Source organism: Nyctereutes procyonoides, unplaced genomic scaffold (assembly GCF_905146905.1).
Source record: "Nyctereutes procyonoides isolate TBG_1078 unplaced genomic scaffold, NYPRO_anot_genome, whole genome shotgun sequence".
Taxonomy (NCBI): domain Eukaryota; kingdom Metazoa; phylum Chordata; class Mammalia; order Carnivora; family Canidae; genus Nyctereutes; species Nyctereutes procyonoides.
The window spans coordinates 33,776,178-33,801,578 of NW_026575136.1; positions in this window are offsets into that span (position 1 = coordinate 33,776,178).

Below are 25,401 nucleotides of genomic sequence, written 5' to 3' on the forward strand. Positions count from 1 at the left end.
ATATATTTACTCATGAGAGACACAGAGAGAGGCAGAGACATAGGCAGAGGAAGAAGCAGGCTTGCTTCAGGAAGCTGGATGCAGGACCCGATCCCAGGACCTCAGGATCACGACCTGAGCCGAAGGCAGATGCTCAACCACTGAGCCACCCAGGTGCCTCCTTAAAATAAATGTTTTAATCACAAGTGGATCTACCTAAAAAATGAACACTAAGCTTTACAAATCTGTAATATTACTTTTTTTTTCTTTTCCTACTCCATGTAGGCAATCATGAAGAATAATAACTCATTTTTTTTTTTTACTTCAAATTTCAAACAGTCTGTGACATGGATCCTAGAGCCAGGCTTAGTGGTATATGCCGGTATGTGTTCCATTTCTGACACCAACTCTGTGAGTCAAAGGATGGTCCTGTCTGTAGCTTCGGTTTCTCTTCTACAACATGTGGATGATAGAATAATGTCTCCAAGGGCAGCTCTCAGGCTTAAGTTAGTTACCACATCAAAAGCCCTTAGAGAGAAGCCTGGAACCTATCAAGCATTATGGAAGTGCCAACCCAAGTCGAACCAGGTCATAAACTAGTCCTCGTACCTTAGACTTTGTGGTTGGTGATAAAGTTGTTGACTTTGGCATGTTCCCTAAGTGTTGTTCCATCCCTGAGTCCCTCAGGGTTGAGTGTGATCTCATGCATTGGTAGAAGTTTTTGTTTCTCATTCCAGTAAAAATAAGGAATAGATGCCTTTCCCCCTCCTTTTTTTGTCCCCACCCCCCCCCCCGTATCTAAGACCATGTTGGGCATAAAAATCATGGAAGATGGTGAATGAATGCTACTAGGTCTATTCCTGCCATTCCCATAATTTTATTTCTTCCAATGCCTCATTTATTTTGGAAGTCTAGATGTCATCTATAAAATTTAGGTTTCTATACACCACTACTTGTGTGATTCTATGTCAAAGGCAGCTTGAATTCAACATTGGCAACATTCCAGCCTTTTCCATTTCTGTGGACTGTAACATTACCAAATCTCCTCCTCAAAGCAAAGGAGGAATCCTCTAGCAGGTGATCCTTTTCTTTTACCTCACATCTAGCTCAGCACCAAGTTTTATTGCTTTTAATGCTAATGATTCTAGTATGAAAATTTTCTTTTTTTTCTTTCTTTTTTTTTTATCTATTTATGACAGTCACAGAGAGAGAGAGAGAGAGAGAGAGAGAGAGAGAGAGAGGCAGAGACACAGGCAGAGGGAGAAGCAGGCTCCACGCACCGGGAGCCCGATGTGGGATTCGATACCGGGTCTCCAGGATCGCGCCCTGGGCCAAAGACAGGCGCCAAACCACTGCGCCACAGGGATCCCCCTAGTATGAAAATTTTCATGAAACTTGGTGGTGAGTGGCGTCACAGTAATGATTTGTAATACAGATTGTTAAACTATTTTTATTTATGTTTGATATTGCATAAGTATTATGTTGCTTTAAAATTTATTTTGCCAAAATATTGTGTTATGTGTTCTCCCTATATTATTAAATATTAATTTTAAAACACTTTGTTATACATGCAATTTATATTTATTGTAAAAACTTAATAAATGTTATGTAGTATACTTTAATGAACAAAATTACAATTACCCATTGGTCCAAAGGTAAAGGTTACTAAAATATTGAGATATGTTATCCAATTTTATATATTGGATATATAACATATATCCAGATATATTGACATATTTGGAGCTTGGGAATTATGTCTGATGTGGAACTATATATGCCTACCCATGAGCATAATTGTAACACTGGAGTGTAATTGTGACCCACAGATGTTTGATCCTCTGTAAAGAAAACACAAAGTCAGGTGAGGTTGCTCTATAAAGATCAAGAGACACTCGTATCATCTTTCTGTGTAATGTTTTCCAGTGTTTAACAGTATTAATTTTTAGGGAATAGTTCTTTATCTCTTATATAAATTCCTAAAGTTAGAGGTTAAGTTTATTACTTTTGTTTTTAGTCCTTCGTAAAAATCCAAAACTTATGCTTACCACATCTTCTACATTAATTGTTCACTGATTTCAAAAATCCTTATCAAGTTCCTCTCTGCTCTCTGTCTAGTGCTCACAGAACCTTACCTTATAGCCCTGTGAGCCCATGTCTTTAATCAATAGGGTTTTCCTGCAAATTCTCATTAATATATGGAATTCTACGTGGGACACAGTACCCTGTCCAGCGCTTCATCAATATGGAGTATTCGATTCCTTAAGTGCAGAAGGAAAGATCGTCAAAGCCTAGATAAAGTTAAGATTTAACACCTTGCTGTTCAATAGGACAGCACTCAAGCCACTCTGCTTCAGGACAAAGGATGGATACTCATAGGCATTTTCAATGGATAAAGATAGAGACAAAGACATTGAAAAACAATAAACTGTTCTACACCTACATTTTGGAGCATGAATAGAGGGACCCCGGACAGTCCCAAATTAATCCTACCCAGTGATTCACAGAGGTTCTGTCTTTACCTGTCAACTTTCCACTGAAAGATAAATGAATAAATGATAAATGAATAAATAGTGAATAAAGCCTCTCTTCATCATTAATCATACTAAAAATAATGACAGGCACAGTAGATGCTGTTTTGAATAGAAGCCAGATCATAAAACTGGCACCTAACACTTAGCTTCTTAAATATTTCCTTATATTGTCAAACATAACTTTTAGAAATTAAATTTATATTCATCTAAACTTCAGAAACTTTAGTGGCAGAAATAATGCTGAAAAATTCTTACTTTAATACATGATATTTTAAGTGAATCAATAAACTATTATGATATTTCATCCTAAGTTTTATAAGATACTTAAATATACAAATATACAACATATCTAGATATATATCTCTAAGAAGGAAAATACATGGGAGTGAGAAATTTGCACTGTGATCTTTTAAAGAAAGAAGTGTTGTAAGGACTCCATTTCAAAACCAAAGTTATTTTGTATTTTTTTAAGGTGCCTGATTTTAGACTCTGTACAGATTCTTAATTTTGTTATAACAAGGCAACCTGTAATTTTTTCCTTATGAATATTAAGAAAGGGATTTGTTTTTTCAAAGCTAAGCCTCCAGTGCATTTTTTTCAATGTCTTTCATAGTTCCACATCAGACATAATTTCCAAGCTCAAGTTCAGGCAAGTGAAGCTTCCTTATTCCTGACTTCCCCTTATGTCACATTGGCTATTGGCAAGTGATTAATGGCTAAAGTACATGAAGGAAGTATTAGTCATTACAATTAGACAAGTAGAAGAGGTTAAAATAGGGGAAAATACTATTTGGGATCAGAGGGAGGAATAATTTTGTCTAGCTGTCCCTCCGTTACTCACAGGGAGAGCAGAAGAATCCCAGCAGGGAAAAACACTGGTCACCAGGCCACAGAAATGCCACGAACTGACTCCTTGATTGCTCAGCCCACACATACCCTCTTTTTCTGAACAATGTCCCCACGTGGGGACTGAGTTACGTGACAAAATAGCCCCTTTATACAATTCCAGAGATCAGATTACTGGCCGATGTGCATTTCTCCTACTTCCTAAACTGGCTCTTGCGATCTGAAAATCTGTGGCTCTAGAATGAGGCTAACTACTTTGAAAAATGCCTAGTATCGTGCAATATAGAGAAAACAAAATAACTGCAATGAAAACTGCCAGTTAGAAGAGGCAAACAGGGGAAATAACATATTATGTAGCCATAATTTGCTGAAAAGTGCTAACAAAGAGTGAATGCCATAGTATGCAATCAAATGCTTTCTTTTGTAACCAATTGGTCTGTCCCTGGTCCAGCGCCTGGAGAGATACCCCCACCCCCCGAGTGCCCACCGGGAGTAAATTGGGGCACTTTCTCCTTGGTGAAATACACTGTGCGAGAGATTCAGCTCCCGTCGGGGCAGGTTTGGAGGATTCAGGGACTTCTCTCGGAGGCTGAGAGATCACACACTCTGGTTTTATATTGCCTGGGCTTCTGGGGTCACATACCCCTCCTTAAAGTGACCATCTGGCTGTGGGGTTGGCAAACTATAGCCCTTGACCCAAAGCCACCTTATTCCCTGTTCTTCATTTGGCCTATTATCAGCATGTTCTTTTTTTAATTGCATTTAAATTGTTCTTAAAAATCAAAAGGAAAGTGATAATTTCTTACATGCTAACATCATGTGAAGTTCAAATTCCAGCATCCATAAAAAGCCTTATTGGACCGCAGTGGTGGGCGTTCATCTGCTCACCATGCACAGCTGCTTTTGCACCGCAGCGGCAGAGATGAGCTCGTTGTGACAGACCTACTGCCAGAAGAGTCTCAACTATTCACTGTCTGGCTCTTTACAAAAACAGCTTGTCAGTCCTGATCTAGATGCCAGTGTGGGGCCTTCTGCCTTTTCAGCAGCTGCTTTTGGATTTCTATTTATCTCCATAGCCTTTCCGTTATGTGCTAAAAACTGGAAAAGCAACAAAAACAAACAAACAAACAAACTCTCTCCTCAAGAACCAGGGCATTTCACTTACCACCTGAAGACATCCCAGTGGGTTTCTTTACTGAGAATGGGAGGGGAGAGGGTGGGATGGGCTGCCTTCAGAGAAATCCCTAGCTTCTCCCTGCCCCTAAGACCCCCCCCCCCCGCATGTCTTCCTGCTTCTAGGCACTAACTTCACCAGGAGGGGTTAGTTAATTGTTTCTTTTAACCAATGCTCCAGTTCTACAAAGCTTCGCCATCCTGAATTCCACACCAGACAAAAGGCTTCTTCTATCTGGGCTGTAGTGCATTTCTTCGTTTTCAGCTATGCCAACATAGATTGATCATAGCTTCTGTCTTATAAAAATTGTATTAAATGTAGCGAGAAGTCGTGAAGACATTTCGAAGTATCGACATAATTTCACTAAATTTCCTAAAGCCTCAGACTTGGTATGCAAAAATATGTCTTGAGTTATCATAGATGACAAACAGCCAGCAGTTTTACTCATGTTTAACACAAAATTGCTAACTTCCCAGTTGGCAGGTAATACGCTGTATTATCTGCTCTCACTCACACCACTCACATCTTAGTGTCTCTTTCTACTCTTCTTTTTCATGTGTTGACAGTTATATTAGTCTGGATTTCTTGGGCACCATTACAGAGTCTGAACTCAGGTCAAGCAAAGCTATGATTCAAAATATGGAATCAGGAATCCCAGGGGTGGAGTTACCATTGACTTAGGCAGGGATTCAAATGATATGATTGAAATTCCGTGTCTCCCATTAATCTCTCAGTTCTGTATTTTTTTTATGTTGCTTTCATTTGTATATCTGAAATCTAATTGATTTGCTTCATGAATCACCTACCTATCTACACATCATCAATACCTTACCCCCAAAACCAGGGGGAGATGAGGTTCTTTCCCAAAGGGAAATCATCCACAAAGAAATAATATTTTACAAGACAATTTGAATATGCCTTGAAATTTAAAATGAGCATCCAAACTGAGATAATTTACATCAGGAGGTAGAGTGGAGACTAAAATTGTATGTATGTAAAAAGGTCTAAAAAGAAATGATTGCTTGAGATTGTTTTGAGTGTAAAGTTTAAAACAATCTAAATTCCCATTAGTCAGTGGGAATTGTCAAATTGATCAATTTAATAAAATTGGCACTCTCAAAATATGAATACTAAGCAGCACTCAAAAATATGTACTCATGTAATTAAATTAGGTATAATTATCTAGAATAAGAAAAGTAATTATAGTACAATATCTTTAGTTGTTATTATTTATATACAAACAAATTATACATTTCCAAGCTACACATACATTTTAAAGCAAAGAAAATGGTAGGAGATACTAAAGAAAGATAACACTGATTTTCTCAAAGACCCCATTTTGGCATTTTTGCCTTAGACTTGTCTCTGAAGTTTAAACTGTGATTACAATAATGGGTTTGTGTATGAATTATGTAATTAAAATAAATATGCATTTAAAACTACAAAGTACACATTACAAATTAGCTATTTTATTTCTGGGAAATCTGAGAAAAAAATCTTTTAAAAATTATTTGGAACTGAGATTTCTTTACAATGCCTGGTTATAAATTTAACGTATATAAAATCAGTAACTTTCTCTACAAAAAGTATAAACAGAAAGTTGGAAGGCATATAGCATGAAGTTCAAATTTATACTAGCAATGAAAAAGATATACTACCTAGGAATGAAATGAAAAGAAATGAAACCTATGGATCTGTAGCAAAAATCATAAACTGATTCTTAGATACCAGGAAAAAATTTCAAAATTCTGAAAAAATTTCACAACACATATGATGAAACACATTTCTTTATGATAGAGTTCTTTCAAATTGATACATGAAAGACCTCTATACTTTTGCTTTAAAAATGACCTTTGCACCCCAAAATAATAAATCAGTGGTTTATGCACGTGCAAAATATGTACAATGATACTAATAAGTGGACAAAGACTAACATACAATTTCATAGGCTATTTTATACATCCAAGTTTTTATACCTCTTGCAGGAATGCAACAAATAAACCACATGCCAATGCACTGCTGGATGGGACCTGGAATGTGTCCACCTTCACTCCACCTTCACTGAAGGGACCAATGTAGGAGCTGCCCTAAGTTCAATCACACATTTCCAAAAAAACAGTGTTTGATTTTCAGGGATCTATTCTGGAGATACACTCACACCATGACACAACAGTATAAGCGGGAAGTATTTTTTGACACATCGTTTGAGATAGAGGGAATCAGGAAACCCTCTAGGAATCTATCAACATAGCATTGGATAAACAAATTATGCACACCAGTATAACAGTATTAAAATGAAATTAAAAGGTCCCTGGGTGGCTCAGTGGGTGAAGCATCTGCCCTCTGCTCAGGTCATGATCCCGGCGAACTCTGATGGAGCCCTCACTTGGGCTCCCTGCTCAGCAGAGGGTCTGCTTCTCCCTCTGCCTACCCACCCATCATGCTCTCAGTTACTCTCAAATAAATAAATAAAATCTTAAAAAAATAAAATAAAACTGTAGGTTCACAAGGTTGTGTGTGTGTGTGTGTGTGTGTGTGTGTATGAGAGAGAGAGAGACAGAGAATCTTTGAAAGGTTGAATAAGGAATTCCAGAGAGCCTTAAATTATGTCATTGGTGAGAAGCACTGGAGTAAAATTACATGTTATTGTCTAACCATTTGCAGTGTTCGACAAAAATTAATTTTAAAATGCTTACCAAAAGCATTTCAGTTTACATATGGAGATGATTATCAACATTGAATTATAAAATTTTAGGGCTTCAATGAACCACTATATGCAAATTTAAATGGTCGCAATTATTTTCTAGAGAGAATTCTGGCCAGGCTTGCAGATTTATTCTTACATCTTCATTTTAAGAAGAAATTCTTATTTTTGTAATCAGTTTCATTGTCATATAGGGAAAAAAATCATGGTAGATGCATATTAAGAACACGATTTGGAGTCAAACAGACCTGGATTTAATTCTGACTACAATTTCTAGATATGTAACCTCCGTCAATAGAATATATGAGAATCAGTTTTTCATCTGTAAATTTAAAACATAGAGCTCAACCTCAGGGAGATTTTTGTGAAGGAATCAGTGACAAAATATATATGTACAACACTCAGCATAATAGCCGACACTTATCCATATTCAAAAATTCACTGTAGTTTTTACACTTAATTTTGAACTCAGCTAAACCCAAAGAACTTGAAAGACAGTAAACATCTCATGTTCATTGATGCTAATTAGCTTTCAGTAAGTCAGCTGAAACAGCAATAATTATAGAAAGTTGCTCAAAATACCCCTACTTTATTTATTCCTTGACATATGCCACAGAGGTGATTCAAGGATCTTCACTGGAATGGAAGAGAATGTCTGAGAAATACAACCATGTGTACTTTAGCCACTATAGTATATGTTTTATTTGCCTTATATATTGAAATACTTTCATTATTAGGAAACAATGTCCTATCAGTAAAAAACGAAAAAGTTTAAAAAAAGCCACTTTTAAAATATTTCACTTGATTAAATCAGAGAGGCAAAAGAATGGCTACATAAACATTTATATCTCTTGCACTTATTCTGGAAGCCGACATTGAGAGATGCTCTAAATCAGATGTATTTGATTTCACTAAATACTATATAATTCATGAGGTTTCTTGAAAAAAATGCTGTGTTGTCTTATGATAGAAACAGGCCTATATTCAGGGATGCTCTAAAATCTGATGTTTCCAAATGAGGAATAATGATGGAGCTCGTGAGTTATGGACATGGCAACTCGTGTGATGGACGCCACATCCCTCTCCAGGTTGGCATCTAGAAAGTTTGAAAGCCAACTTCATGGCCCACTGACAGCAAACATGAAAGGTTTTTACAAATTGATTTTTGTATTAGTCTCATTTGGGGATCCATTTTATGAGTCCCTAACTTCATATTCCTCTTCTCTTTCCCACCTGCTTCTATTCTAGGACACCTTAATGCATTTTATGTATCCATCTTTTCGACAAATACTTAATCGATCTTCTACTAATGGGCCAAGACCTGGGATGAGCACTAGGAGTCGGGTGGATTACAAATACTTGACTTTGCCAACAGGAAATGCATATTCCATGTTGGCTTCCTTTAAAAGGCAATATACTAATTAATTACCTAATAAAAACTGGTCATGGTGGAGAGAGAAGGTAAATCCATATCCAGAATAAGTGCCTATCCAGTGAGGATGAACCTCAGCGTCCCCTTGATGGAAAAGTTCTAACATAATCAACCTGCCAATCAGAGGCTGGTCCCTTGGCATGGAGGCATATCCGACTCAGCAATCTTTTCCACCCTCCCACGAGGAGCACCCAGCACTCGTTGTAGTCAGATCTACTCTGGAGTTGGGACTGATGTGATCATGTGAATGCTTAACATCCAAGTACTCTGCCAACTTTGTCCATACCCATTCTGAAAGTATGACTGCACAATGCTTCTGACTCACAGCCATTGAACACATACTTGTCCTCCAGATGATTGGGAGCTGAACCCCATCCTCTGCTGGCCTGCAAAGCTTCTGCTGAGAAATCTACTTACAGCCTTATGGGGGGGGTTTCACTCTATGTGAGGAATGTGTTTTTGTTTTTCTTGCTGCTTTTAAGATTTTCTCATTGTCTTTGATTTTAGATGGTTTTGTTATATTGTGTCTTGAAGAAGATGTTTTTGGGTTGAAATTATTTAGAGACCTGTGAGTTTCATGACCTTGCATGTCCAAATCTCTTCCCAAATATGGGGAGTTCTCAGTCATTATATCTTTAAATAGCTTTCTGACAGCTTTTCCTTTTTTCTTCTTCTGGGACTCCAATAATACCTAGATTGTTTCTTTAAATGGTATCCTGTAGTTTACATCCCTTTCTTCAGACCTCGGAGAGGTTAGTAGTACCCTTTCCCTTTGATGCCATCCCAGAGCCCTGGCTGCTCTTCTCCCGAGGCTCTCAGCCCCCAGATGTGAGCACTATGCAGCTCTCAAGATAAGCCAAAAAGAAGTGGACTTCTTTGACAGTATCTGGCACAGCTGGAGAAGCCTCCCATCTCACTTCCCCCCAGAGGAGACATCACAGGCCAGGAAGGACTCTCCTGGCCCCCTGAGCCATGTCAACTCTGAGGCGAGTGATCTGGGTTCATGAAGCTGTTGCTCACACCCTCTTCAGTGTTTCTGGCTCCAGCGGTTTGCTGAAACTTCTCCACTGGACTCTCCAACTTCCATGAAGGTTCTCTTGCCTATGGGTAACCATCCAAACTGCTGTTACTCCTCCATTACTCAGTGGAGTAATGCAGGGATATTACTCAGCATTCCCATACATCTATATTTTACAATAAAACAAACTGCAGTGTATTTCTTGTGATACAAATCAGAATTCTGACATGACCCTTGAGAGCCCTGCTCCTTGGTGTATCAGCTATGAAATCCTACACCCCTGAACCTGTTTGACATCTGTCAATATGGAGCAGCATTTATTCCCCATGATGTTGTTACATTATACGAGACTCTGTCTCAGCAGACTAAGATGAGGTGCTTTCCTGATGCCTGAAAGAACTAAGGTGCCTGTCAGGTTGTGATGGGATCACGTAGTGAGAGGCCGTGGCCTCTAGGAGCTGAGATGAGAGGGTCGCCAGTCAGCAGCTGCAAGAACACAAGGACTTCAGTCCTATGGCTACAAGGAAATGAATTCTGCTGACGAGCAAGGGAGCATGGTTGAAGATTTTTCTGATTTGAGCCTCCAGAAAAGTACCCAGTTGGTCAACACCTTTATTTAAGCCCAGGGAAGTCCTGACTTTTGGAAACTGTCAGATGATACACTGTGTTATTTTAAGCCATAGATTGTCACCAATCAATAGAAAACAAATATAGGGTCCATTTCCATAGACTAGGAAGGAAGAGATTTCTCTTGGGGTTGCCATGGTATAGTCAATTGCCCAGGAAAAGAACCAGAAAACAAATGAGCTGAGCTTCAAGGAACATGTGGACAGAACACACACAATAGGAAGTGCTAAAGGAGTGGGTGCAAGTGCCAGGAACATAGATGCAGAGAATGTAAGTGCAGAATATGTCCTTACAAACCACTGAGGCCAATCTTCTCATTCGCAGCTTCAGGACAAAATAGCTCACTGGGTGCCAGAAGCAGTGCCAGCCAGGCAGGATGTTACCCGGACCATGGTGTTCAAATGTCACCCCCATCTCAGCTTCGGCTCTGCTGCTGCCTGGAAAGAACTGAAGAGGAATAACTGTCCCACTATCTTTGTTATTCGCTGTCATGCCTTTCCTTCAAGTTAGAATGATGAAAACAAACAAATACACAAATTCTACACTCTGAACCAAAGACTCTCTGTATTTTCCTCCGATTTAAACACCATTAATAAATGCCACTAAATCTACCACTTAATGTCAATGGATAGCGCTGATACAAATTATGTGAGACCAGTACATTAAAAGTACAGTAATGATGATATTATTTATCTTCTGCAAATTCCACCTAAGAATATTGTTTTGGCTTCCTTGATTATATTGGGATAAGACTTAAAGTGGCTTCTTGAAAACATTATTGAAGAAATTAGTACAGGTTGACCAGGAATAGGTCCCATTTCCCATCAATAACATTAGGCCACATTTAAGTGGGAATTTCCTGCTCATTTCAAAGAGAAATACCAACTGTGAGCATTTCTGTGTGGCTCTAAATAAGACATGCACATTATTGTTAAGAGACTGAAATAAAAAAGATAAGATCTAAAGTCATGTTGGAGCAGGGTTGTGAATAATGAAACATATAAGCATGATGAATATTTTTAATTTGGTACCATGAAACAGGAAATCAAATCAAATTTTACTCAATTAAAAATAGTCATTCCATTTTTTTATGGTGAAGGAAAGATCTCCAAAATATCCCTGCACAACCAGCCTCTTATCTGACTCCTCAACATAGGCAATAATTTCATGTCTTACTGATACTGGGAATTTGAATGATTGAAATCCTGACGTATTTTTAGAAATAAAAAATGTCCCTGGAATAAAATCTCACAGCTTCATAATATTTGTGTGTCCTTGGGAAAACAAATGTTCTAGACGGAACTAATAAAAGTACTAAAAATAGATCAAACTATCTAAAGGACAAAAATCAGGGAGTATCAGCAAAATATTTTTGCTGTGTATGCTCAAAGTAATGTATATTTGTCCTCAGCAACACTGACAAAGCCATTACATAAAAAATAATTAGGGAATTCAAAGAGGAAAATATCTACTAAAAATATTTACTATAAAATAGGGATGGGACCCTATACATTTAAGGAATGAGTAAACATCATTCAATATTACCTATTTTATTTGTTTTTTCTAACCAATGATATATTATTGACCAAAATTAACAGTTTTAATAAAAGTGTTTTCACATTTATATTTCAATGTTAGAAAATTGACTACAGAAAGAAACCACAAGACTTGTACCCTCCAGTCTTAATTTATATTTAAAACTGAAGATAAGAGTCACGTTGGTTTTCAGCTGCAATAATAGAGAACAAATGAATAGACAGAAATTATGCATGTTGGGAAAGCCTAAGGTATGACAAATTAATAACTTCTCCCCCCCAATTCTTAGAATCTATTGTCAAGCTGAACAAAGGCCAGAGGGAGACAGCATACATGCCAAGACTGCCCTAGTTGGATAATTCAGGGAAAGGGTCCTGCTGCTCATAGGGTCCTAGGACAGTGTTTCCACATCTACCAGGGGCAGACCACAACCCATTAGGAGGATCTGAACAGCAGTGTGAGATGGTGGGACCCTGGGTCTGGCACTCATCCAGAACTTCAGAATTCATGATTGAGGGATGTCATGACTTTGTCGAATTAACATTTGTTAAGCAGAGCACAGAGTGCCAGGGTGTGAGCTGTCATTCAACAAAGGATCACAGAGGAATTGAAATAGAGAAGTTTGTTACTTGTAGGTGTTGAAGGAAGGACATGGCACCCCTTGAGGAACCATCCAATGAGGTCAAGACAGAGAGCAAGCAGAGAGAGGCAGGGACTGGGACACATGCCCTTATTAGGCTCCACGGGCTGAGTGCTTTGCGGTTCCTGAGCTAAGGCTGGATGGATCAATTCAAACCATAGAGAGCAGTTTGGGTTAGCCCTGTGGGGGTCTTAACCAAGAAGTACACAAGGAGAAGACCCCAGGAGGCAGGGGAGACCTGTGGTTCAGAGTTCTTATTTCTTCTTGATGCTTATAGGAAAATATGAGAGGAATGAGAGAAACTGAGGAAGTTTCTGCTAAGCAAGAAGGAACCAGACCAGAACTTGATGATTTGGAAGATTCTCAGCCTCTTTGTTTTGAAAAAAAAAAAAAAAGAGAGAGAAAGCATGCTCTAGAGAGAATATCAAGGGTGGACAACCTTTTGCTAAATAGAGTAGGTGCATGACTCACAGATCCAATGAACCACCACAGCAGAAGCCAAGAATAGAGATGAGTTTACCAAGGAAGGATCTATCCTGTGTAATCCCCTTGACATCATAGACCAACAAGATTTTTAAATGTTGAATCAACAAAACCACTGTTAGCCTGGATGCAAGGGAAAGAGGATGAAAAGAAGAAAGCAGCCTGCTCAGGGGCCTGGGGATGGGACAGAGGATCACCTTTCATTCAGCATCCAGTGGCACTGAGTGCTATTGTTTCAAGACCTTACCAGAAGCACCTTTAATGATTATATTTGTTCATGTGTTCATGTGTTTGTTCTTTCTATTTGTTATATGATGTATGGATTCTCTAAAAGGGCAGACACTTTAGCCATTGTCCTCCTCACTTCCCTCTGAGTCATCACCAGATTTTCCTTTAACTTCCACATTTCTATCAACAGTCTCTAAGAAAATTAAGTTTTTTCCATATACCTAAAAATTCTTCCAGGTTTCACCCACTGTGTAATTACGTCTACCTATTTCTAAATAAGGTCACATTCTGGAGATCCAGAATTTTTGCTAGAAATTATTCAGTGCAGTACCATTGACATTCAACATGTTTATGCCACCTCAGAATCTGGGTTGTGTACGTACCAACCTTTCCACTGTTGTTACTGGGGAGATGGGATCAAGTCTTGTACCTGTAGCTGTGCTGTGTGAAAGAATCTTAGGCTTATGAATGGATTGTTTTAAATACTTAACTATAGTAAGTTTCCATGGAAAATTGATTATAGGAGACCAATGTGCTGGGAATCCAACATGCTGACATCACTCAGACACAAGAAACTATTTCACCCTTCACCTACTGATGGTCATTTCTCATTTAATGAAAATAACTTAAGTTCTAAAATGTTGTTCACTAACATTTTCCAAAATCTGAAATAAATAAATAAATATGGTATTACTAAATTACAATAATTAAAAAAAAGTTTTCATGGCTAACAGAAGAAAAATAGGAAAATGAGACCCAAAGAACTATATATTTATTAATCATCTCACATATAACATTTGTGGTATGTATGTGTATCCATGTATGCATGTGTGTGTTGAAATTAATGAAGTTTGACAATTATTTGTATTACCCAACCAAAGTTGTCAGAGGTTAGAATAAGCACAGTCACACCAATAATTAGATCAACTTCTAAACCATGATGTGTTGGGAAGAAAATTTAAAGAATATGATTTTAATAAGAAGAGAAACAAGATTTATCATCTCTTCTTAAGGTCTTGTTTAGTGTGTCCCTTCTGCTAATATTTTACAGGGTCAGGTATCAAGTGGCCTGAGTCCAAGGCATCAGAGCATTTTATGACAAAACCCATGATTGATAGTTATTCATCACCTACTAATCATGAGTAAATAATCATGTATAGATATGCAGTGTTGAAGAGAGGAATATGTGCACAAGTGCTATAGGCATAGCTCTGGAGACAGGATACGTGTGAATAAATAAATAAGTAAATAAATTGTTATTAAGCTTATACTTTCGATTGGTGAGTTTAAAAGGAGCTTTCATGGGAAACAACTTTCAGTTGCAGGATTTAATTTATTTTGATTGCAAATGTGAGATCCTTCCTTACATTTTATAAACCCATGAGAGCTGTTCAGCGAGAGCCGGTTAGCAGGAGCTAAAAAGGAAGGTCTTTTATTAAACCAAATCACTTAATTACCTCTCCCAACCCGGGGTCATTATGAGCTAGACAGACAGCAAACTTAATGAGAAAGAGGGCAAATATGCTTAGACTGTGCATTCGGGTCAGTTTCCCAGGTGACTTTGCTGATTTCCATAAAGACTGAGGATTAATTGAATAGGAAGAAAGCATGATGAGGTGGACAACTTTCCAGGATTTCTGAGTGGTGTGAAAAATATAACTTTATTATTATTTAAAAATGCGACTTCATTATTACATTCAGAAGAACATATTTTGAACATGGCATATTATCAGAATATTGGACACACCCATGTACCTGTGTATATGTTAAAATACTTTCTAATAATTATCTCTGATTCCCTACCTAAAGATGTTTCTTGTGATTCTCTTTGGTTCAATGTGAATGCCTATTATGTAGTCATATGTGTGTGTGTGTGTGTTATCTGTTGTATATATATGCCAGGAGATAAGCTAATATCACGATACATATTCTACATTTAAAATCTTTTCTAAGGGGCGCTTGGGTGGCTCAATTGGCTAAGCATCCGACTCTTGATTTTGGCTCAGTTCATGATCTCAGGTTTGTGGGATGGAGCCCAGGGTCAGGCTCCATACTCAGCAGGGAATCTGCTTAAAGCTTCTCTTTTTCTACCTCTCCCCACACTCATGCATGGACACTCTCTCTCTAAAATAAATAAATCTTTTAAAAAAATAAGTGGACATTATCCACTTAAAGTGGATTTATTTATTAAGTGGACAAAATCTTTTAAAAAAATCTTTTCTTATTTTTTAAATAAGGTTTTGTCCTTTTTTTTAAGAAAAAAGAACTTTCAATAAAAAATATTAAACAAATCAGAGAGTAGATATTCATTAAATCATAGAATATTCAAAATATGTCAATAAGCTTGCAATTCTTAGCATAATAAATACTGAAGCTCATTAGTGTGAAATTACTATATTATTGAAAAATATTTTGGCATTTTTAAGAATCTATGATCATGATTTACATTTGACATCTGAAGAATGTTTGCTGGATATTCCCATCCTAATTTTATCATTGGATTGATGAATAAATTTTAATGACATATTCAAAATGATGGATATAAATGTTTTCTTAATGACAAAATAATGATGGTTTGGGGGAAAAATCAAAAATGGCAGAAATAGTTGATAGATAAATAGATATAAAAATATAGAAAGATATTCATGAAATGCAAGTAAAATTTTATTCTTTTAAATTGTTTATTTTTAAATACTTGGTATTATGCAAGATTTGTAAGGGGATCAAAGTTGTTCTAGATATTATATCTAACATAGATTAAATAATGTTGACTCGTTTATTGGTTAATTTTCAAATAAGCTGTCTCTAACTGGTTTTTTTTTAATATAATGCTTTTGTACTGAAGCCTTGTCAATTTGAATTTTACTAAAGGATAGAGAGATTCTAGATTTATATTCCCTTGAATAAATCATATACCAAGGGTGCTGTTCAAAACTACAGAATTAAAATATTACGTCTTATTAAATTGTATTAGGCTTAGTTTTAAAAATTTTAATTCCAGGGTAATTAACATTCAGCATTATATTCACAGGAGGCATACAATATAGTGATTCAACAATTCCACATACCACTCAGCGATCATCAAGATAAATGTACTCGTAACCCCCGTCACCTATCTCACCCATCCCCCCACCCACCTGCCCTCTGGTAACCATCCATTTGTTCTCTAAAGTTAAGAGTCTGTTTTTTTGTTTGTCTCTCTCTCTTTTTTTTTTCCTTTGTTTATTTGTCTTATTTATTAAATTTCACTTTTAAAGAATCAATACCACCCACGGTTTTAAGTGGACATGCACACAAACACACTCACACATGCACTCACACACACACTTTTCTTCTTTTGTTCTACATATAAAGAGTAGAAACTCATGACAAACCAGAGACAAATAGAAAAAAAAAAAAAACAAGACATGAGCTATGGGTATGTGTGTGTGTGAATGCATGAATGGACTTGGTATAAATTTGCACATTATGGACTTGGTATAAATTTGCACACTAGATTTCTCCTCTCTCTCATCAAACACCATTCCCCTCACCTGAAACCAGCCACATTGCCATCTAGCAGCTGTTCCATAACCCTCTGCAACCCAGTCTCTGCACCAAGTCCTGATCCTCATGCATGACCCAATTCTTTCTTTGGGTTTTACTTCACTCCCTCAGACTGAGTCTCTCCTGTGTGGCCAATTAGCATTTTGTTATGTCTTATCTTGTATCATTAATAATATTTTTACACCACGGACCATTTATATGTCTGTTTATCCAGCTAAACTACAGATTTCTTTAGAAAAAAAAAGAGATTATGTACCTCATTTTATCGTTATAACCAAGCAGTTTGAGAGAAAATTGGTAGATGCTCAAAACAAGTTTTGTTGAAAGCATGACTAGAGAAATTATGTTATTCATCGTTTTGGTTATCCTAGTTAAATATAAAAGTACAGGATTATACCATTTTCCATAACAGAATTAATTGACCAAACTAAATACAGGACAGATCATTATCATTTCTTTGCAGTCAGTTTGGCCAAAAGCCAGGCAATCAAATGTTTCATCAGATGTGGCTACTGACTTTAAGTAAAACTGAGTAATCAGCAAATAAAAGGTCATTTATTCACTAATCATTAAAATGATTATCCAAATGTGAGTCCGAAATTGCAAATAAGTGGTGCTTTTTCAATATATTATTTATATCACCCTGGGTTGTGGAAAAATACTATAAAATATAAAAGAAGAGCTATCCAGACTCTTCTAAAATCCCAAAGTTAGCAAACAAGATTTAAAACCCAAGGAGGTCGTATCTCCTAGAACTTGAGTTTTGAATGAGGAAAAACCTCAGTGTAATATCAGTCCACCAAGAATGAGCTAGGTGACCTTGTACACATGACTTACCTTCTCTCAGCCAGTTTCTTTAAATGAAACATGAGCACAACAACACCTACTTCAAAAACATGCAGGGAAGAAGGAGAGCTTTTATAAGACCCAGCATAATGCTACAGTGTTGATTAGATTTTCTAAAAACTCCCTATCTGATATTTAAAAAGAAATTCCCTTAATCTGAGAAATGTTTTGTATCTAGATTTAAACATGGATTCCTATGATAGTGAGTACATTTCTGGTGGTTTCAGAGAGCTCTTGGCAGGGCAATGTACCCTTCCACTGTTTTATCACAATATGAAAACACTAGATGCACAAAATTAAAGTTCAGGTTAATCAAAATATTGCTTGACAAAGCAAATAATTGAATTGCACTTGCAGTGCACTGTGGTAGACAGTAATTAACATGCAGGATCTTCAACATTTGAGTGCAACTTCCAATTTCCATTTTAACATCATAGAATGCTGTCTACACATTTTTTAATGGTACCCATGATAATAATATATTCTCTTTTTAATCATATTCCACGTTGCAAGAAATGAAGCTTGCAATTTTCCCAGGTGCTTACCAAATTACTACTGCAAGCTAATTCTCATCCCCCAAGTTAAGAGTTTCAACAGAGTGCACATTAGCAGCCTGCTTATGTTCTTGCTGTACAACAGAAGGTAAGTTAATATGTGCCTCAATTATATCCAGTTTGTGCATTTATAGCACCCTGCGGGCAGCAGTAAGAAAGCTGTAAATGTACTTATCCTGCTTTTTTAATGGTCTCCTATATTACAATAGAGAAAGACTAGAAAAGTGAAAAGAAGCAGAGGAAGAGAAATAGAAGAAAGGTACTGGAGAAAGAAATAGGAAAAAATATGTATGATGGGGAATAAAAAAGAAATGCATATTAAAATCATTAATTTAAAAGCTTCTCAATTAAATTTGTGTGTATTGAGATACATAAATATATATACATAATACATAAAATACTCATTCACACAACCCATTCTATATATATATTTCATTTTACTTATCTTTATTTAGTTTAATAAATTGATCCAGAATAACTTATTTGTCAATAATAGTCTATAAATCAAGTCATGTAAGGAAATATTTATAATCTCTACCAAGAATAGGCCTTAGGATACTTGATGACTTGTGCAGGCCAATATCTGAATCCCTGTAAACTCAGGACAAACCTGCTTCCCTTCACTTCTCACTCACCTTAAGCAGCTAGTTTGATTTGCAATATGGAATTTCAATTCAGAAAAGAGATCCAAGATACTTAAAACCTTGTCTGACCTGTATGTATGAGTTATGAATTTACAGGTCTATGAAATGATTTAAAAATCTATTCAGAGATTACGAATTAAGAGCAACATTTTCTTTATTTTTCTTCTGGCCTTCAATGTTTAGTGATCTATTGACACAGTGAAATATCAAAACAATGTAGATAGATTGGTAATATCAGTAATTTATGTTCTGAAGACTTTTCTGCTTTCATTAGGTAGTACAACAGGAAATAAATATTAAACGTGATTCAAAAAACTTATCACATTTTTAAATGTCTAACTTTTAGACACCTAAGGATAAAATTGATGACAAAAAAATTACCTAAGCTAAAATAAGGGACACACATAAAGGTTTAATGACATTCTTTTCCAAGATGCTAAAAAAACATTAAAATTGTTTCCCAAAGATACAGGTTTAAGCCTTAATTTTTAAACTTTTTATGGCCAAAACAAAAGTGAGTGCTAACAAAATAATAATCCAAGTAATCACCATTTAAATCCTTCTCCCACTCAGAAAACTTGCATGGGTTCCCTTTTCTTCTCTTTCATGTACATTTGATTTCAACTGACACAGTTCTAAAAACTCTCTTTTCTGTTAACTTAGGGGTATTTTCCAATTCTGATGTTGAGCAAGAACAAGGCAAAATTTTCATCCCTCCTAATTTTGTTTATGTACTCAGCACTTGTTATTTATTACCTTTGAAATTTTATTGACTTGAGCAGCTTTCCCAGATAGGAATTGAAACCACAATAAATAATAGCAATGCCCACTGAGCGAAAGATGTGCCCTACAAACTTGAGAGGTCAGATCGCTTCTTCATTCCTAGTAGATCCTGAGCCAAATGATAAGGCATCTAAGTAATAGAACTTCTGAGTTGACAGGGAGCTTCACAGTTATTTCTGTCTCTGTTGTTCTCTCCTCTTCAGTTTTTGTAAGTCTCTTATCAGAGACTTTTTTTTTTTGAGACTGTTATTTCTACATCACAAATACGATTAATTACTCCCTTCTTAAAACCATTCTATGGCCCACCATTGTATTAAAGTGAAGATCAAATATTTGCATGAATACATGTGTAAGTTTATATTTTGGCTCTTACCTTTTTTCCTAGATATATATTTTTGTCACTCTCCAACACAAACCCTATGGGCTAGCAACACTGAATGCTATGTGGTCCCCCACCTACGTCCTTGTTCCTCAGCCATTCATGCCTGTGAAAATATCAGTTCTCCGTTTCAATGACTCATCATAGTTACCACAGGCTTATCCATCTAAATCGTTCTCAGATAGGTCTTTAGTCTAGCTAAGGCATTGACTTATAATTTTTTCCTTGATATATTCTCAAAGCATAGTTACTTCTTTTTTTGTGTGTAACTTCCTTCATGGAATATGATTATTAAGTTGAACATTTGTCTCCAAAACTAGAGTGAGTGTGCCATATTTTGTCTTTGCTCCTAGTCAGAGAGTCTTGGGCAACCACGGCGATCAATATGTATGTGAATGTGGTGTAAACATCTTCAACTATAAGCCATTATTGCCCAGGACACATAAGCTTTAAAGTCCAATTGACTCCTACACATATGTAGTCTTTAAACATCACGTATGTATTTCAAACTTCACAGTTGTTAAAATAAGTGGAAATTACACAAGCTAATGATAATAAGGAGAAGCAATCACTATGTTAAGAACACCTGAAAAAGCCAGGATGAAAGCCTCTCCCACACATGAACCTTTGGAACAGACAACTGTGCCATGACAGGAGGTATCTTTCATGTCTAGTCTGTTTTATGGGATGTTTGCTTGCTGAGGAAATTTCATCAACATATCTTAGGTACTATTGATTTGTCAACATATATGAGATAAAGCAATTATAAGAAATGACCTATCTGGTGGGATATACATTCCAAAGGAAAGTAGATATCAAAAACACATTTTAATCTGTGAAAAACCTTCATGCTACTTGCCCTTCATGCTACTTCATGCTAAGAGGTAATCGCTTAAAGACTCCTTTTAAAATGAAGAACTGTGTTAACAATACTTTGAACTTTGAGATGCCAATCGGGTACTTTTGCAATTTCTTGAATCCAAATCCACCGTCTCTACATTGCTAGCATTTGTTTTGATTTGCAGGTGTCCATCATATGCTGGATGATAAATACAGAATTCAATTACATGGTTATCTACAGACTTTCCTACATTAGGCTGAAACAGATGGATTTCCACTTTAAGGTAAAATATGGATCTGACTTAAAATTTCCAAGAGAAGAGCACATCTTCGACTAGAATTTAAAGGCTCGCATAGAGCTTCCCATACTTTCTCAGTTCAAGGTATTCTTAAGTGTTTTGGTGTTTTTGGGTTTTGGTTTTTTTATGGGAACCATCAGCCAAAATAAATACCTAATAGTTCCATGTATTAAGTAGTTAGGCCTAAACAACATACCAATTATTTGTATCCTAACAACTTAATAGCTATTTGGGATTTTTAAAAAGATTTTTATTTATTTATTCATCAGAGACTCACAGAGAGGCAGAGACACAGGCAAAGGAGAACAGGCTCCCTGGGAAGCCCGATGCAGGACTCGATCCCAAAACCCTGGGATCACCACCTGAGCCAAAGGTAGAAGCTCAACCACTGAGCCACCCAGACATCCCATTTAATAGCTATATGAAAAAATAAAAATACCCTTGAGTTGAAAAAAATATAGTTTTATTTCATGCTTAAGCCACCACAGAGATTCATGGGATGTGTGTGTGCCTGATTGATCCAGCATGACTCCTTAAATCGTGGAATCAGATTAGACAGCCACCTTTCCATTTCAACTGATTTTTGCACACTGCCAAACAGCAATCACCAAAAACAACTTTGCCAAAAAGACATCACTGAAAGGAGAATCACTTGATTATATCAGACATGTGATCTCTATCTAGCAATTTGTGCTGTACCCAACAGATGTCATTGGCTTTCTCTCAAAAATTTAAAATATCTGTGACCCTGTGAGTTTGGGGGAAGATCTAGCAGTCTTGGGCCTATGAGACTTTTTATCCATCAAATGTGTATTTATCAAAGTAAATACTTGTAGTATGGTAGGTAACATTATTTTACAATATTTGCCTCTTACCCTCATTTTAACAATATTTGCTACTTACCCTCATTGGGCCTTGTCTGATGGGAATCATCCTTCACACCCAAGTCATATCTAGACTGGTCATATGACTTGCTTTGGGCAATAAAATGTGTGTGTAAAATGACTTATGGTGCTTCCAAGCAGAACTTTAATTCCACTTCTCCTCTGACATGACGTGCCATGCTCTAGAAATGCGATCTACCTTCAGCCTTAGGAGGCCCCAGGGCAAAACCCTTAGCCAGCCTTCTATCCACGTGAACATGAGTATATAATAACTTTAATTTTGCAAGTTAATAAAATTTGGGAGGAATTTTTCACTGTAGCTTGACTTAACCAAAGATAACTGACATAGATATTTCAATCATCAATATATTTTCAATTAATACCTACTAAGACCTAAAGCATTTTCAAATTTCAAAAGATGAATTTAATAGACAGATAAAATATTTATTTCCCCTCCTTTTGATCAGATGTTTTCTATATTTTTAAATTTAGAAATGCTTGATATATTATCTGTTTCCATAGAACATTGATTCAATATTACGTTTTTATATTTATTAAAATATATATATTTATATATATATTAATATATTTTTATATTTATTAAAATATATTATATATGCACACACACATATGCATTCATGAATCCTCCTAACACTTGTCTATTCACCAATTTATTCAACAGATGTTACTGAGAACCTACTGTGCAACTAAGAATAAATTTTAAAATGATCTCTGTCTTTTGACCCAGCTATGGTAGAAGTGACTCCAAATAACCTTCACAGGCAGTGTTCTAAATACAAAGTTTTTTTGACATTAAGGTTTTAGGAAAGTTTTTCTCTGCAAGCAAACTTGCTTTATGTTTCACGTTACTCAACTTTGTGTCATCTGAAATGCCTACCTTCACTCCTTACACACATCTAGTTCTGTAAATGTGCTGAACTAATTACTAATTTCCACCTTAGCTGGCAAAAATACAGAGAAAAAAATTCATTCATCTGATAAGCTTACTATCTACTCACTCTGTTTTTATCTTGAGATTTCCTATTTTCCATTTTCTTTATTTTATTTGTGGTAAGGCAATGCCAATATTTTGGAAGCAGACATGATATAAATTATATATAGACTTTGATTCCCTTTTAAAATCATTATCTCAAAAAAAATAAAAAAATAAAATCATTATCTCATTCTACTTGGTCATTACCAGCAAAGCACCTCTATTATTTGCTGCAGTGTATGTACCTGAGTGATGCAAAATTCTTGGCTAACATAAAAATATCTCAATAACAAAATAAAGTAATAAAAAGTAACAGTGTAATAATCCTTTTGTCAAACACTCCTCTCTTCCCTCCACCTAATTTACAAACTGTACAAAGTGAACTCAATCCAAACACAACTTGTCTGACACAATGTCCTGCACACCATGACACTAAGTAATGCTTTTCTTTAGGATCTTCCAATAAATTTGATTTTAAAATGAGATCAAATTTATTTTATTTTTTAATTGAATTTAAATGATAGAAAATATAATATCTTTATTACTTTCATTTCCCTAATTTTTTAAAAGCATATTTATTCATTTATTTGAGAAAGAGGGAGAGAAAGAGCCTGGGAAGGAGGGGCATGGGGAGAGAGAGAGAATCTCAAACTAACTCCCAGCTGAGCACAGAGTCCATGCAGGGCTTGATCTCACTCCCCTGAGATCATGTCCTGAGCCAAAACCAAAAGTCAGACGTTTAACCAACTGAGAGACTCAGGCACCCTTCTGTTTTCCTTAATTTTTAAGCAGGCTTATTTCCACCCACTTTTAAACAGCTTGTCCCAGAGAACAAGCTTTTGTCTTGGTGCTAAATGTAACCAGAGAGGCAGAATCAGTGGAGAACTTTCTCTATCACTGTCACATTTTTAATTATGACTATAAATAAATTACATTGATAGGAAACATTCACTTATTAAAAAGTTATTGTAGGGTATTGAGGTATGAAATAGAACCAGAAATCTAAGGAAAACAATAAGCACACACGCATGTGTGCACATGTACACATATGCACAATGCCAAGAAATCTGTGAGTACATAGAAGTTAAGCAAATCAAAATAGTTTTCATATCATGAATTTTATCTCTAACCATACATAGGTGTAAAGTTGTAATCTGGTTGGAGTTGAGGGAGGATGGAGAAAGGAAGGAGGAAAATAAGCATCATGTAACTTATATGAACTGAAGAGTTATGATCTCTGATGTCTTATATAATACTTCAATGCTCTTTTTTTTCCAGTAGCTGGCTACTTATACTGTAAAGGAAAAAAATGTAAAACCGCTAAGTTTCCCATGCAAACGTTAGCCTTGGATGATCTTGGCCATATTGTTAACCTCATATTTCTCTTGCTCTGTGAGGTTTGATCTGTGATATCACAACAATTTCCAAACTTAGAAGAAGATATCATGATGACAATCTAAAGAATGAATAAATAATATAGCATGAGGGAGTTCTAAATGGAATGATTTTTCAGGGTTTCCTGGGAGATGTCAGCACTAGGTCTTTAAAATAGTACTTTGTAATGTCAAAAAGCGGGTTTTTCCACATTAGTTTTGTCATAGAGTGGCATTAAAAAACAAATTAGAAAAATGTATACCAAGCTAGGAAATACTTCTGAATAGTAGCTACGTCGCTGAGCTGTGCAGGTGCATCAATCTACTTGTCAGCAATGAAACAAAACAAAACAAAACAACATATTCTTTTAAAGACGTGTCTTTCCATTTCTGCCTCTTGAGCTTATAAAATAATTGTTAACTGTTGAGGTTGGGTGCATCATTTAGACAGTGAATATTTTAACCAGAAAAACTCTATTACAAGGATTCATGAGGACTTTGACACAACTGAGATTCTGCTGTTGTTTTCTGTAAATTTAACATGGACCTACATTTCTGTTTAATTGTTTGGTTTTACTCTATTATTTTGATACTGCGCACATTATCAGAATGATCAGAATAAACAACTAGAAATCTAAATCATCTTCTCCACTCCAAATGACTCGGTGGGATAACACGCTACCAGAAATACTTCTTGATATTAGAAACCTAGCAAAGGAGACATCAAATTTGTCAGCAGAACTGCAGATATGACTCTATCAATAACCCATGGCACTTTTGTATTCCCCATCTGAGGCTATTATACAGCTTTGGATGATATCCCACTTCAACTTCATCATATGATCCACTGGGACAGAAACTCATAACTGGCTTTCAACACAGAGCCTTCATATAAAAGGTAATAACTGCAGCCAGTCAGTATAGGGAGGGATTATAGGAATGTGGCAGTGAACACAGAAGTTTGGGGAAAAGCAGTTTGACATAAACCTGACAAAAACAAGCCCAGAAGGACAGTTCCTTAAATGTTAAAGGCAAAAAAGAAATGGACATATTTGAAAGAC